Below are 15,342 nucleotides of genomic sequence, written 5' to 3'. Positions count from 1 at the left end.
AATAATGTACCTTGTATACATATTTTAATAATGCTTAGTCATTCATGTGATTCAGAAATTGCAGCTGAGTAAATAAGCATTTCAACATTTCAGTTTTAAGTTTCATTGTATTATGTCATCAGTTAAATCAGTTAACATAAGGAACAATGATAATATAGCTCTTGTGGTTAGCATAACGAAGAAAAATTATATCCTAATTTTCCTACATCCTTAGTTACTGATAGCACACTATAATGTAAATGTAGTGTCTGGGATAAAATAACTGTATAGTTATTATCTACTGTAATATTTATAATTTGTACTGTTTGTAGCATTCTACAATACATTTAGAAAACATCAACATACAAATATTTATAGAAGTTTATTTTGAGGTGCAAACCAATCATATTTGTTTTAGTTAGGTTAACAAGTATTATATAATATATACTAGTATAACTGCTTAACCTCATTGTATTCATGGTGTGTTTTACACTGTAATTTTGAAACCAATTTTCTCATTTTGTGATGACTTATGCTGAGCATATGCTATACAATTATAGTGGCGATCCGCCCGATATCAGTGGATCCCCCCCAATAATTGCAGTGCTTGTGCGGGCGACCAAGTGTAAAATATAGTTTGGTCGGGCATGCCGGATTGTCCAGCATGCCCGCCCGATGCAATATTTTGTATGTTAAATGTCGGCTGCATCGGGCAGTGTATGCCCATCCGCGGCTGACAGACAGACATTTCCCCTGTTCCTTCCCATGGAAGGAACAGGGAAATGTCTCCTCCCTGGGTGTGGAGCGCAGATATCGGGGCCAATACACTGTGATATATCTCATAGTGTATGCCTGCGATATCTGCAGGTTGTCAGGCTGCCAGATAAACTGTCTGATGGTTATTGTGGCATTTTATCTGGCAGTGTATGCCCAGCATTAGACACGCCACAAATACATTTGTTTTTTGGATAATTTTTTTAGGCTTTACATGTGAATTTTATAATTTTTTTCAGGAAAATATATATTGCAAAATATAATTGAAAGATGTCTCTTGCATAGGGATCAAAAAACACATTACTCTATGCCCTGTGGCTTTCCCCTAAAGTCACCACCAATAAATTCAATGTAAACTTGAACTAACAGTAGCTGACATACCAGCTACTGCTGCAACCAATTAACAATAGGTCTGTGTTGATATGCAGTACTGTACAAAAGATCTGATCCTGGTCTATCCTGCAGCCCTCTGCTTCTGGTTAGTTATAACAAGTATAGGGAGGGGCTCTAGACTGCACACCCTAATCGTAATGAAAGATGCTATCATGCTGAGATTTTAAAGTAATATACACAAAAAACTGAGTTGCAGATGCACTATGCGATCATTACTGTCCACATTTAAATGTATTTTATAATTAAATATAATTTCAGAGGTAGTTAGCATATCAGTGGCCAATGATACAGGCCTGCCCCCCATCATCAAGGTCACCTCATTGAGCAAGTCCCTAACACTCTGGGGTTCACTTCCAACCCTTTTTTTAAACACTTATAATATAGGGCCTGATTTGGATTTGTACACAAACTAGATGGTTTAGATACAAATCCAATGTTTTGGGATCTGTGCATGCGCAGGACAAAGTTTGTGCATATGCAGAACGGGTCCTGCGTGATCGCTCGTTGTCCTCCCTTAGCCTCAGCATGATTGACATGCTGCAGTATTTCGGGGGTGGAGACTGGGACTGTTCTTCAAAACAGGAGTGTGTTGCCCCTGTTTTGGAGCCATGATGTGCCCAGGGTCAGTACCATCAAACGCAAACTTCCTGGACCCAGCTGACAAATTCCAAAGGCCAATCTGAGCAGGGCCGGATTAAGGGGAGGGCGACAGGGGCGGTCGTCCCTGCCCCCCATACACAGAGGGACACCCGCCACTAGAGCATGCAAGGGGGGATTCTGAGTACCTAGAAACACCCCCTGATGGACCAATTTCCCCTTCTATCACTGCCGAAATGGGGGCGAAGTCAACACGACAAGCCCCACCCACATATGACCCGCGAATCGATGCAGTACAACACGAGGGGAATAATGAAGTGAGCAGCAGCTGCATAGAATGTAAGTGTACTGTATGTGTACTGTTTTATTATTTATATGTGTAAGGATGTGTTTGTGTCTATATGTGTATGTATGTATTTGTGTGTGTTATTGTATATACAGTATGTGTTAGTGTCTGTATGCTGTGTATGTGTTAGTGTGTATGTATGTGTTAATGTGTATATACAGTATGTGCTAGTGTGTGTATACTGTGTATTATATGTGTTAGTGTGTGTGTATGTATTTATGTGTGTGTATACTGTATATGTGTGTGTTAGTGTGTATGTTATATAAAATATATATGTTTGCTATATATATATTATATGTGTATGTGAGTGTTTAACGTGTGGCATGGTACGGGAGTAGGCTCCATGTGGCTTGGTGGGGGCCCTCGCAACTTAGTTGCCCCAGAGCCCCCACAAACCTTAAAATCCATCCCTGGATCTGAGTAAGCTTCAGCTTACGCAGACTGGCCGAGTGCTGCAACCATCGCGACCATCGATCCGATGCTGCGTCTACGGATTCAACACTCAGATCAAAGATGCATGCAGGAGAAGTGGTGGATCCAGGGGGGGGCCGAAGAGGGCAATCGACCCCCCCCTAATTAAAACAGACACATCCAAACAGCTTCTACTGAGGCTGCAGCAACTTGCACCCACTCGATGCAGATGCACAACTGCAGCCTTTGCTCTAGCTCTACCTGATCCTTTGTGTCCTTAAGTCACTCCCATAGTGCCGCTTCTCCCTGGTCTCACATGCAAGATTTATTGCGTGGTACTCTCAGTCACTCAGGCAGATGCAGCAGCAGACGAGGTAGGCGAGCAGGCAGGGGTGGTAGTGCTCATCCTGACTCGGTAGGTAATTTTATGGTGTGCAGCTTGTGTCATGTGTACTCCTGTGGTTAGGTCACGGTGTTCATATCTCCCTGCCCCTGTGTCCTCAGCAAGTCACACCATCAACAGTATTATTAGTGGCCTACTACTTCTCTATGTGGTTATCAGGAGTCCAAGAGCCATATATATATGTATAGCTCTCTCTCTCTCTCTCTCTCTCTCTCTCTCTCTCTCTCTCTCTCTCTCTATATATATATATAAACATAAACACTGTATATATATATATGTATATATATATATATATATATATATATATATATCAGAGCCGAAACTAGACTTTTTGGTACCCTGTGCCAGAAAGAGGATTGGTGTCCCCCTCTCTTTTAAACAGAGAGATAACAGACAAAAAAGGCCATGGCCTCATGGGGAAGGGCCAGGGAAGAGATAGGAGAATAAACAGAAAATTGACAGGCCCAAACAGCGCCCCCTGCCCTGCGGTGCCCTGTGCCATGGCACAGGTTACACTACCCTGGGAACGGCCCTGATATATATATATATATATATATATATATGTGTGTATCTGTATATCTATATATCTGTATCTATCTATCTATCTATCTATCTATCTATCTATCTATCTATCTATATATATACATATACCCCCATTGTTGGATAGTCTGGGCTTTTTTTCACTTTAACAGTGAAACTGAGTGTGGACCCAACTCCCCTTCTAATTGTGACGACCAATTTGCGTGCAACGTCTTCTTCTTAGCACCTTGTGCTGTGCTGTAGGGCTGAGGACTGTAACAAGATTGGAATTGATCTCTGCTCTGATCATTACCTGGGCGGGATGTATCAACAGCAAAAGTGTGGTCAAGCCTCCCAGGTCATAAATCCAGAGGTCCCCACACCACAAAGGACAGCTCTTATTGGGAGAGCTGTCCTTTGATTAAATTTAAATGCATATTGCATTAATAAACACCGCTATGCATGCAATCAGTGGCAGGATGCATTGCATTTAAAATGCGATATATGATGCACCCTGCCCCATGTCAAGAAAAAGTGGTGATTAGAGATATGTAGGGTCCAAAAGTTTTGGAACTGAAAATGGGAGAGGGCAGGACTGGAAGTGTGAGGAGTAATAAGTAGAGATGGGGAGGAGTCCAGATACATTTTTAAACACCCCACCCCCTAAAAGAAAAGTCTAGATTTGCCCCTGTGCAGGTGGTTTCTATTTCTTACTTGCTGCATTTCCAATTTGCATTTTAGTTGTACAGTACTGCACACAGCCGCTTCCCTGCAGCTTTGCAATACTGTACAAGTCATAATCAGGCCATAGTACGTTGGGCAGGACCAGATCAAGTGGTTTCTATTATTGGACTCATTATGTGCCAATCATTTTTGGGCTATAATGGAAACTGACAGATGCTATCTTAACATGATATTTTAAAAAAACATCAATTTGCAAAGTATAATCTTTAAATAAGATTTTTGTAACTCTAGTATTGTGGTGTGGGTTTAGGAATCAGATTTTATACAAAATGTGTTCTAAGGGCTTAATTCAATTAGGTGTGAGTTATCTCACAGCACGAGAAAGTGCAACAGTATTCCACACTTACGGTACTGTTGGACTCGCAGATTTTTATTCACATCCCCATAGGGCTGTGTATAGAAATGTGTGAGTCTAGAGTGAGATCGGGCTGCAAAGGGGGCTAATTGGATTGAGCCCTAAGAGACTTGAATATATGTCTTTATATATTTACATAAAGCAAATAAACATAATTTCATGATGATCTAAGTGTTCTATTTTCAAAATTGAGAGGGGCATACTGCATTTCATTTGTTTTTTTAAACTTTGCTGTCTGTATAGCATTCTCTTCCACTCCTATTAATAAAGCCAGCAACAGTAGGTCTCTAGATTAAAGCAGAAACGGTTATGTGACCTTGGCACTGTACCTCACCCTGTAAAGCAATATGAATGTCCTCAAAAAAGTAAATGGCTTCTATGTAACAGTTAAGATTGCACTATAATATCTTACTGGATTGTTTTCATGGCATACACTGCGCCAAACCTAGTATTTTATTTATGGTCTTATTTATGTTTAGCTTTATTTCTAAGCTATTAAAGTTTTATGTACAAGCTGTATCCTATAGACTCTACCAAATTTATCTAAAACACAAAATCTATCTATCTATCTATCTATCTATCTATCTATCTATCTATCTATCTATCTATCCATCTATCCTTTTGTTAGAAGGGTGTTAGAACAGTAGTTTGCTTGGTGTGCCTGGATCCTTAAGTTCGGCAATCACACAGGTAAAGAGAGAAGGGTACAACTGATTCCAGAATCTAGACTGAGTAATCCACACAGGTTCCTTTAACAAGACTAGTACTGGCAGACTGTTGCCTCTCATCCTTACAGAGCCTAGCTGTATCACTATTTGAGTTCCTGCGCTCTAACCGCTCAATGGGACTGTGTGGACCCACTGATCTGCCACCAAATGTGAGGATACTGGGTGTTAGAACAGTAGTTTGCTAGGTGTGCTGTTGAAGCTGGATAACTGGCTGAGACAAGATCAGTGTAAAATTGAATCGCGACGACGCCATCTTGCGACTGGCTGCAAGACACCATCTTGGAAATTAAATCGCATTTTGCGAATGGCCGCCCCAGCGCCATTTTAGATAAACTCACAATTAAGTACATATGGCGAGATTACTATTAGCACCATGCAACTGCATCTTTCATCATTTCTCATATACACAGAAATACGCACAATTGCGCTGTTAACTAGTCGCATATTAGCGAATGCATAAGATCCTATATGAAAACACTGTTTAGTAGCTAAATGCGCACACATCTGTCCCCAGTTAACTCGCGTCTTTATATCAAACCCGGCATACTCACACATTACATATTCACATACAAGGTTTCATAAGCTCTAAGGTATAAGATTTAAACTTGTTCATTAAGTATAAATGCTATGAAATAAAGATTGTTTGGTAACTAAGGTTTTATACATGATAAGTAAGCCGTGTTTGGTTTTGTACTGATGCGTACTCTTTCCACAGTATTCCGGTATTATCGGTGGGGAGATCGCATCATGCATTCTCAACTTATGGACCGCTGAGACTTCAAGCAACAAAATGTATATGATATGAATAACTGTTAGGATGTTGCATGTGGCGGGAATCTAGGGACCCTCAGTTGTTGGAGGCTGGGTTGTGTCTATTTGAATCAGCCTGTAAAATGCTCTGTAACAGATGTATCCCCCTTGGGAACCAATAGCATCAGCAACAAACTTCTCTATTGTGTTGTGTATTCCTGGGGGGTATAAATATGTGTGTTCCAACACTGGGTCTTTAGTCTTCGTGCTGAATGCTGATAGACGAGGGGTTTCTTGCTGATGCCTAACATCTGGTCCGGAAGCTCTGCATATGTATACTGTACTTGGGTCTGTATAATTCCTTTGTGCCGAATTGTGTCTGGATCAATAGCTTGTAACTGACTGTACTTTAACTTGAATAATACTTCTGCTTTGGAACCACAGATTCCAGGTCTTAAGTCTTTATTTACAGTATGACTGTGTATGCAAATTAGCGTCATCTTTAGAAGGTATAGGCAGGATATTGGAAGGTATACCAGGATATTAGAAGATATAGGAAGGAGTGTATAGAGGTTCTGATTCAGTATCGTTAGTGCCCAGTTCCTTAGGTTCAGCAAGCACATATGTAAGGATGAGAGAAGCATACAACAGCACCTTAAATGCACGAAAAGCACACACACAAGTGCAATAGAATAGTCTCTATATAAACACAACAAAATGTAACACATTAAATAACACACCAGGGTATTACCAGTCTCATTAATATACCCCATAATGTCTATAACAGTCCAGAGGCTAGCAAGTTAGCACAGTTCTTTTTTCTCACCTTTTAGCAATAAGAGTCTGGATGGTGTAAAGATAATACTGTAGACAGGCTCACTGCTACTGTTCTGGTTTTTATTTTGAGGGTCCCACCACTCAGCCAAGTGTGGCAGGGCTCTGAGTCTCAATCACCTTGCTCCAGCAGTCACACCAAACACTACAGAACCAGCTAGCTACTCCTGATTGAGTGATACCTTAACCACGTCCTCAAAGGTGAAACAGGTTTTCCAGCAGGCCTGCAAAATGTCTCCCACATATAAACTAGGTGCTGGTAGAGATCTCAACACCAGACCGTATCATGTAGCTGCACCTGTGCTGCTCTTTTTAAAAAGTGCCAAATTCCCAAGAAGAGAAAAGCCTTTCAGAGTTTGTCTCTGCTTAATGCATACTTGTCTACCCTCCCGAAACAGTTGGGAGGCTCAGAAAAAATTGGGTAGTGCTCCCGGCCACCTGGAAGAGTAGGCAAGTCTCCTGGAGCTGGCCTGCACCTTCCTGCAGCCCTGTAGCTGCCTGCACCCCCCCTTCCCTGACAGCTGACTTCTGAGCAAAAGTGGGTAGTCCTGGGAGGTGATGACATGATTTGCTCTGACACGCCCCTGTACAGCCTACCTATAGTGATGCCATGCTCCCCTGCTGTAACAAGGCACCCAACATGACTGCCCCCTCCTGGGCAGCCAGAAAGTAAGTAAGCATGGCTTAATGAAGGCTGCAGATATAGAAAATGGAGATCGGAAGAAGAAGGCCCGGTCCAGTCAGGTTCTCCCCTGCTGAGCCCCTGCCACAAAGTCTAGTGCAGTACTAGGGGAAAACAATAGGTGCTGATGAAATTATCCTTCTTCTAGATCTCAGACAGTGTCTAGCCACTCCCTGAATTACCCCTTACATGCTTTTGTGATACTGCACACAATGGGGTGCATTTTATCTGCAGTTCCAGAAATAACCAGTTTACTAATTATCCTTTCATACTAATCATAATCAGGTCTGATTATACAGACACGAGACTTAGATTAAAATACGTTTCCTTAACCATCTATCTGATACAGTATCTACCTATCTATATGATACAGTATCTATCTATCTATCTATCTATTTATCTATCTATTTATTTATCTTCTGATACAGTTTCTATCTGTCTGTCTATCTTTCAAGCTATATATCTACCTTGTTAGTAAGAATGAAGCATGTTGTATTGTAAACATTAGCTAATCTCACTAACACATTCTGGAGGGAGGATTCTGAGCACCTAGAAACCCCACTGATGGACCAACCAAATTTTAGTTTTTCTGATCATGGACCTGTTATCAGCACCCCTTCCCCTTGCTGTGTAAAGCCATGATTTGCAAATCTATGTGGAAGAGGCAGGGCCAACATGACATGATCCTATAATAAACACATAATTTTGGCACTGCCCCCTCTTGATAGACATGACAGCATGTGGAGCTGTAGCTGATGATACAAAATACCTGGCCACAACCTGAGCAGTGGCTGGAGATGTGCTATAAGAATGGGCAACAGTTGTGAATAATTATATAAATTTACATCATTTTCTGACACATATTAACCCCTTATTTCATTTAGCAGTATTGGGTAACCTACTAAGTTTACAGTGTTTTTTGACAGATAATACTCTTTTTGGTAGCACTGTAACCCACTTAATGATTGCATCACATGTGGCCATGCCAGCCAGCTGAATCACCTGGCTTTTAAAATGGAATATGTTTTGCACAAGTGCAAGAAATACTTTCTGGCTCCACAGGATGTGATTAAGCAATTTGTGATCACCAACATCACTACCAGATCCCAGCCCTAAGATTATGGATCACATGTGCCAGGGACAAAGGTGCAAAAAATGAAAATTAGTTCCTCCCTGAGCACTATTTGGCCAATCCCTGCAAATAGGGAGGTCATCTGCAACCAGGGCCATTAGGAGTGGGGCCAGGGCCCAGGTACTGTAGGGATGTGGCCTAATCATGGAGGTATGGTCATAACACTACAAAAAATAAAAATACATGCTCCCTAGCGGCAGATCATGCAGACAGGGGAGACTCCCTGGACTCACCATAGCCGAGCACACACCAACATGTCCTGGGCTCAGGAGAGAGGCTGCTGCTGTTTACAGGTAAGGAGGGGGCACAGTGGACCCTGGCACTTCCAACAAGTCTGGGCCCAGATAATTAGTTCCTGCCCTACCTCCCTCTCAGCACCCCAAGCTGCAACAGAAGGGACTAATCATCATTCCTCACTGAGACATGCTCCACTGGAGAGGGAGAGATAATGCCCCATGGGGATGTGAAGTACTACCCCAGGTTACACTGGGTGTGGGGGGTTTACACAACAGGGGATCTATTACCACTAGAGTGTGGAGGGTAATATTAGTGGAGATCTATTGACACTGGGGGAGCTAATGGGGGGTGATTAGTAATTTTAAAATGGTCCTAAGACATGGGGGTACAAGACACCCCTTAGCAGAGGTGACTTCTACCTCTATCACCCGGGGGTCTGGTCACTGGTGCCTACTGCCGGATTGGTCTGACATGCACATATGCGGGATTGCGATCCTATGCATGTGCGCAAATCAACAAACAGGCTTCAAGGGACTGCATCGGCTGCAGCCTCTAGAAGACATTATAGCAGGGGAGTGGCTTCACATTGGAAGCATTCTGTCTGCTAATTGCAGTCTGCATGGGCAGTCCTAGGGTGAGAAAACAACCTCCATCTGGGACTGTCTGTCCTGCTGTGATTAGTAGGGAGAGATTCCAATGGGAAATCACTGCCACTGCTAGGCAGTCCCTGCAGGTGCCAAATTTTACTGAGGAGGAGCCCCTAGGTAAAATCTGCCACTGTCACTAGGCATATACATTTTTTTAAATAAAATATTTGAATTAATTTGTAAAATTATGTCTTTAACTTCATTAATTGTAAAAAAAATAAAAATTTTATATAGAAATGGAGCAGGTGAATTTGAAAAAAACAACAACTATATATACAGTATATATATATATATATATATATATATATATATATATTAGATACATATACTAATAATGGCGCTACACCCCAGTGTTATTTTCATTTATCCAGATATTTTTCTTTTAGGAAAATCCTTTTTCCAATACACCTCCCATTGTAGCGGTGGCAGCCTTCAACTCTGCAAATAGTCATAGATGGTTATGAAAAACAAAAAGGTTAGAGAACAGTGCCTTATGGTGTAGTAATTTATGGGAACTTTGGTTTTATATAGAAAGTAATCCAATATGCGTACCCCAAAATATTATATAAGTAGGTATCTTTGCATATACAGTACTTCCTTTGCTCACAATTCATCGACCTCTAGATGTAGATCTCAGAGTTTAGACCAGAGAGGAGAGAAATTAACACTCTCATTGTGCAGTATTAAAAATGTAATGTATAGCATAAAACAAACTAAAAACACAATTACATTTAAAAGGTTGAAAGAAAGCTTATCAGGAGTGATGAAGTCCAGCTGAAATAGCATTGGTAATGAAATGCGTTGAGGGTTATAACACTGCTGATGTCCTGATCCAGTCATTTGACACTTCAGATAAGCTTTCTTTCAACCTCTTAAATTTAATTGTGTTTTTTATTTGTTTTATGCTATACATTAAATTTATGTATGATTACATGTGCCTGTAATCATGTGTTGACATTTCGTACAGTGCAGACATTTGTAGCAACCTGGTGCCCTTTGAAGAAAGGAATCCCTTGAAATGTTGATTTTAGAAAATGGAGTGATATCTGTATGTACTACCCGATCACGAATATTACAACCCCGCATGAAACAGGCCATAGGTCTTAACTTGAATAGCACAATTTTGAGGAGGTTAGGTGCCTTAAAAACATCCACCAGCTGATGTATGGCAGAGCGTTGGAATGCCCTACTAAGACGTCTTTTCCATATTGTGTTTTATCCATGTTTTGTCTTTTGCTTTTTTTTTATTTTTTTATTTTTTGTGTTTTCCATCGTTTATTTTCATCTGTTTTCTTTTATGTATAGAGTCTCGTGGTTCCCTACCATTTATGTAGGTGTGTGTACCGGTGCTTAGCATCAAGCACCGACGTGAGCTATTAGGAATCTCTAATAGATATCTAATATGGGATTGTTACCCACATATAGCACCCATTTTAGTTCTACTGCCTCAAACATTTTTTATATGTCCCAACATACTTAGATTTAGAATCACTTGTGAACTTTTGCCTATTTATACTTGACCTGCATAGAGTTGCACAGTTTCATATTTAGTCATTCATTACCTTAACTATGACAGGGAGTCGTGTCTGCACCCGATGCTTTCCTGTCTGTAGAATATATGCCTATATTTAACATATTAGATGGCTTGAGTGCTGATCTTAGACTTGTATATGTCAGTTGCTGTACAGGTCTGTGCTATAGATCAGGATAGACAGCAGCAGCGTCGTCAGGGTTGCCTATTAACCAGGACGCTCATTGCTGACGTCATTACGATGGGACCCGCTGTCGTGAGTTCCCACGTTTCCTCGGTCTTCCGCAGTCCAGAGTCCGTTACCATCTGTTATAAGGTAAGATGTATTATTGCCTGTTTGTTTGTTATTATCAATGTTATCGTTGTATTTGGAGGCCGTGAGAAAAGGGCCAGGAAGGTCCTGAGAAGTCGGCCATTGACACCAATACAATGTATATGTTGTTGAAATAAGCTGCAGTGCCGCAGTCTTCTTTCTCTTTGTATATATATATATATATATATATATATATATATATATATGCCATTTCGCACCCAGAGTTTGGGAATGGTGAGAGCAGGTTTACTCTCCGAATGTGATGTATTTATGTCTCTGTTTATTTGGTTAATTTAGAATTTTTGTGATCACAGCTCTCTCATGCACCCCTGTGTAAGCTCATTTATTTTAACCTTTATCAACTGTTTTAGTATTACAGCAGCTATGTTTGGTGACTGTCTCACCTTTAAAAGCCATAAGATAGTTGGCAGGTGAGCTTTAAACCAGTGTGATAATAGTAACTAGGTTTTCAGAATCATAACTGATAGACTGATAGTGTAGGACTTGTAGAGAAATGAAGTCCTGTGAAGTGGGCTGCAGGCTTAAATGCATTGATCATTCTATGAACCAAAACCAGATTATTCATGTACTATGGTTTGTGAGTGTATGATGGTGAGTGCAGAATTGTAATTTGTCACATTAGCAATGCAAATAAGGCATATTTTGTGAAAAAGTGTTGAGAAGCATGGCACGGCTTAGAAGCAAAGTCCATTGCGTGCAAAACGGGGCTATTTGGCATGATTTGAGGATACAGATTTGTCCTTATACATCTTTGCTGTAGTCATGCTAAATAGGTCTCCGTGCACCAGGTCCAGTGAGACTCTACTAACACTTGTCATCTTTTCACACCAGCAGACTGTGCAGATTCATTTGATATGCGACACTTCTATATCTGTGTGCAACTGAGTATGTGAATTTGAATACGAAGTGCTACAATGTAGCAGATTTTTTCATTCCAAATTCCGTTGAGTTTCATATACAGACTCAGGTGCACACAGATATACAAGTGTCGCATATCAAATTAATCAGCACAGGTGGAGAAAAAAGACGCCAGGCGCTAGCAGAGTAGCATGGGACCTGGTGGATTGCCCAAGCCAGGCAAGTCGCACTGAGGTTAGATGTATAAGGACATATCTGTATTTGTATGTGGACACATCTGTATACCAAATAACATTCTCCAAGTGTTCCGTGTCAAAGCATTTATAACTAGATGGAAGGAGGGGAATAACATTTATGGTGTGCTTCTGTAACTATATTTTATATTTATAACAGTATTTATGTTTATTACTTTTATTTGCTTTAGTTGCAAAAATTGTGATAATAAAATTCTAAATTAAGAAGTAATAGTAATTTGCATCCGCAATAACAACTAAACATCTAATTGCTTTTGATCAATCCTAAAGCACCTTGGAACTATTTCCATTTAATTTGCTTGTTAAATATGTTAATTAGATGTTTAAAAATAACACACTAAGCATGCATAATATTTGGTAAGTGCAAAGTCTGGGTTGTTGTAAAATCTCACAGTTTGCAGATGTTTTTGCAGAATTGTGTAATTGGTTACATTTGTAGCAGTCTAAGAGGTTAGATCTACTGTATGAATCGGCAGTTTAACCCCAAAGTTTAAAATGTCAGGCAAGCATTTAGTGTATTGTACTGATAGTGTATTGGTACCAGGTAGACTAGCTTTTCATTCATTAAACTAATTATCCAACAATGGATCAATAAAAGAGGTTAATTTACAGGACTTTTTCATTTGTATCATTGTTTACCAGAAGTGGCTGCATTTGTCTCAAGGCAACTTTTATTGGCTGTAAATTTATTTAATCCATACTTAGAGGCACAACTACATTCAATTAGCCATTCACTGGCATGCCATGAACGTGATGTATTTTATCTGATTTCTTGTCTAACTAAAAATAAGTTGGTAGTCCATGTAATTAATGTGTATTGCAGTGATAAAAGATAAAGGAAGATATAAGCAGTGCAGTGATTTTCACCCACACGTATTTTATCCAACAGCAGATTAGAATTTATTTATACTGGGCAAAGATTTAACAACATATGAACCTGATTTTTTATATGCTTTGTATACATGGGTATTATCTGCTCTGATAAACTCTCAGCACAGGGTCGATTCAGAGGATCACGGTATTGCAATGTTTTCAAAATACCACAATGTTTTTTGATCTGTGCATGACTGCGAGCAATGCGATCTTATCCAATCCTGCATTTTCTGAGATTATGGCAGGAAGCGTCTTTATTCCATCAGACGCCTTCTTTGTACAGGTTACAGGATGCCGACGCTTGGGATCCCGGCGTTCAGAATCCTGACGTTGGCATCCCAACAGGGTTAGGATACTGACTTACAGGTCATGAATGCCATTCATAATATACCAAATTACAGTGACACACTTCAGATTATGCTACGTTACAGTGCCCTCAGTACATAACAACCACTACACCCCATCTCACCAGTATAACATCCATTACACATTTGTCCTCACCCCAAATGCCAGCAAAATCCTCATCCATGCACTTATCATCTCCCATCATGACTATTGTAACCACCTCTTGTCTGATCTCCTCCTTTTTTGACTTTCCTCATTTCAATATATCATATACTCTGCTACCTGTCTCCTCTTCCATGTAACTACTCTGCATCACCTCCCCCCCTCTACAACTTGCTTCATTGGCTCCCAATCCTCATTGATATCCAGATTAAACTCCTAACCATAACTTAAAAAGCACTTAGGGCCTGCTTCAGAGGAGGACACAGTGGGGATGTTAAATGTGAAAGGCCAATGTAAGTCTATGCATGCATTTATATCACACCGCACATGTGCCCCAATTGTTGCCACTCAGAGAGGAAGTACAGATACAAACACGGGGTCTGTGGTTTTTAGTGTTATTACCTGTGTTTGGCCCTCAGGGAAAACTGCAGGTAACCAGCAGTGTGATGTGTTGATCCTCTCAAAGCCCTCTAAGAGCTTTGAGAGGATCCACACAGCACACTGCTGGTTATCTGCAGCCTTCCTTGTGTGCTTCTACCCTGTTGCCACAGTGCCGCTAATCACAAGCCATTGCCTTAGGTATTTTCCAGCTCTCTAATGAGAGAGAGAGCTGGACTTGTCATCCACGTTTGTTGTTGACATTTGTCTTACCGCTGTTACCGGACTCTTCCAGTTGGAATCTGCAAACCGTATGTCCTCTACGCAGACAGACAAAGACGGAGATCTAGAGGCACACCTAGCCTAACATCCAGATGGCATCCCCCGTAAGGAGACACAGATAAAGAGAACCAGCCACTGTACTGGTTATACGTGGATCCCAGCCAATGAGTGGCCGCTACATCTAAAGCGGCTACTGATTGGCTAGCGGTCCATGGGAAATACAGATGACAGCAATCATCTCTCATTTTGGGTAGTGAAAGTATATGTGACAACATATACTCACAAATGTTGGGCATGGATCGGGTCAGTCATTTTTTTTTTTTTTGCAAGTACAGGGATACAACGGAGATTGGCACAAGGATAGAGGTGAGTATCGGATCTTTTTTCCAGGTACCACTATTGGCATTCTACTGGAGAAAGGGACAGATCAGCTGGCAACAGGTACAGTAAGTATGTGTGAGTGAGGTAGGTAGGGGTATATAATAAAGTTGTACTTGTCACGGAGTGTGAGTGTTGTGGTTATTTAACTATTTATTTTACAGCGGGGGTACGGGTGCTGGCTGCCTGCTGGCACTTGTAGTTCCACAAGTGCCAAAGGGCAAACATGCTGGCACTTATAGTTTGACTGTAAAATACAATAGTTTCTCTATTTTTACACCATTATTACCCCTGTACCCACCACTCCAGGGGTGTGGGAAAGAGCCCTGGGCTTCAGACTAAGCCTGGTGTGTTGGAAGAACCACCCTTCTTGGGGGTTCCCCACCTCCCCTGAGATCTCCAGCTTGGGCTGACCA

The 15,342-nt window shown here is 40.9% G+C and overlaps 1 protein-coding gene across 3 annotated transcripts in view; it reads right to left on the bottom strand.

Annotated features, from left to right (window-relative positions):
- KCNH8 (potassium voltage-gated channel subfamily H member 8) overlaps window positions 1-15,342 on the bottom strand; it is a 543,344-nt gene that overhangs the window by 188,466 nt on the left and 339,536 nt on the right. The gene's annotated exons all lie outside the window — the stretch shown is intronic.

This window comes from Taudactylus pleione, unplaced genomic scaffold (assembly GCF_031769625.1).
Source record: "Taudactylus pleione unplaced genomic scaffold, aTauple2 ptg000053l, whole genome shotgun sequence".
Taxonomy (NCBI): Eukaryota; Metazoa; Chordata; class Amphibia; order Anura; family Myobatrachidae; genus Taudactylus; species Taudactylus pleione.
This window is presented reverse-complemented; position numbering and strand designations above follow the sequence as displayed.